This window comes from Corvus hawaiiensis, chromosome 14 (assembly GCF_020740725.1).
Source record: "Corvus hawaiiensis isolate bCorHaw1 chromosome 14, bCorHaw1.pri.cur, whole genome shotgun sequence".
In the NCBI taxonomy this organism is placed as follows: Eukaryota; Metazoa; Chordata; class Aves; order Passeriformes; family Corvidae; genus Corvus; species Corvus hawaiiensis.
The window spans coordinates 4,802,954-4,804,842 of NC_063226.1; the positions used below are offsets into that span (position 1 = coordinate 4,802,954).

At 41.1% G+C, this 1,889-nt stretch overlaps 1 long non-coding RNA gene across 1 annotated transcript; it reads right to left on the bottom strand.

The window, feature by feature from the left end:
• Positions 1–285: 285 nt before the first annotated feature.
• On the bottom strand, positions 286–1,621 carry LOC125333271. Its single transcript, XR_007206822.1, has 2 exons — positions 1,471–1,621; positions 286–461 (listed from the first exon to the last, which is right to left on the bottom strand). It is a non-coding gene; the product is annotated as an uncharacterized LOC125333271 (long non-coding RNA).
• Between the last annotated feature and the right edge of the window lie 268 nt (positions 1,622–1,889).

Sequence of the window (1,889 nt, forward strand, 5' to 3'; positions counted from 1 at the left end):
GACACAAACAGCTACTGCTGAATTATTTCTGACAGATACTAAGTTCCTATTTAATCTTCCAGGTTGAGGCATATTTCTAAGCATGGCTCAGTAGGAAGTTAATTATAATCTTCCAAAATGGGAAGAATTTTCACCTGAGATGATTAGGATACTGGTTTGAGGCATGGTATGTGGGCTCCTAGCTAAAGTTAGGAACTGGCAACATCTTTGGCTCTCTCTCATTGCAGAAGTAACACCTTCTGCTGTCACAAAAACTTCCCTGAAGATGGAGATCACGATGATTTTGGATGCAATCAATCCCTTAAGTATTCATCATTGTTGATACATTAGCATATTGGAACATCATGGTGGTTTATTCTGTGCTCTGAGGCAAAATTCGCTCTGAATTCCAGTTGGATTTTTCAGGCTTGGTTTTAGCTTCAAGGATAAATCAGGTTTGAAGAAATATAATGAAGCAAGTTCTGGGAAAAGACAAAAGCATGTGAGATTCAGTTTTTTTAAAAAAAGGATCAATTGCTTGTGGTAGATTTGCCATCTGTTGGTGTGTGCACACTGCTGCAGTGACTTATTTCAGGATTTAATTACGTTTTCTGACTGCACTTGGCTCAGCTAACCTTGGGAGTTTCTATGAGAAATACAGTTGGTCATATTTCCTTCAGTAGCTTTTGGAAAGAGATGAATTACCAAAGAAATTCTGGTTTATGAGTCCTTAGGAAGAGGTTGGACAAAGCTGAGCCTTGGGGTTTTCACTGAGTCATTACGTGGAGGCTGAAGGATTTCTGTGGTCTCTGCTGGGCTTTCCTAAGGTCGGACTCCAAAAGTGCACACAAAGCCTGAGTGTCCATCCCTGCAGTGTCACTCATGGATGTAAAACCAGCCCCCTCCTTACTCCATCCCTGCTGTGCCCTCGTGGTGGGCCTGTGATTTACTCTGAGTCCCTTGTCATTTCCCACAGGACTTGGGGAGCTGATGGCTGCTCATTACTTTCCTTCTCTTCATAATTTGTGTACATTATTGACAACTATTTTATGTTTATTCCAAATATAATATATATATATATATATATAGTGAAAATGTGTGCAGAGAAACAGGAATTTCCCCACCCTTCAGCTCTGAGTGAGGGAACGGAGCAGTGCCTGGTGGGATGGTGGAGGTGGGACGGATATACCCCGGTGTAAAATCCCAAACAATGTGCAGAGGGGGATTAATCCCTCTCCCTTGCAATATAAAGCCAGGGAACACCAGGTGAAGCTAAGCAGCAGGCTCAGAGTGAGGTACTTTGGTGATAAGGTTGGAATTTGTGAGGTGTTATGATCACTGTAAATGTAGATATTCCAGAAAGCTTGGGGAAACTGATGGAAGAAATATCCAACAAGAGTGTTCTGTGCAGGATCTCACCCTTGGCTCATGAAACCTGAATTGCTTGAGCCTGAACACAAATCTGGAGCTGTATTTTTAGCTATTGCTTACCCTGTTTGTAGGTTCTGTCTGGCATCTGCTTTCCTGGCCAGGGTGGAGACAGGATACTGCATCTTTAATTTAGATTTTCCTTTGAGGGTAGAGAAGAACTGAGATGTGTCAGTTGGCTGGTTTGTAGCATTCACTCAGTCTGGGGGAAAAATATAAACTATAGGACATTTAATTTCAAAATGCATTTCAAAATGAAGGAAAGGTAAAAGTTTTAAGTGAAAGCAAGTATATATAAGCATAAAAAAGTCTAGTAGGATCTTCATTCACTGTGCCTATCTGCAGTTTTCATCCTCTACTGTCAAAGCTCTGTGATCAGCAGAGATAAATTCATTGTATTTTCCATATGGCTGAGATATTTCTTGAGCTCATTTTGGACAAATGTGGCAAAATTTGCTGCTAAGTCTGTCCTGTGGTTCCAA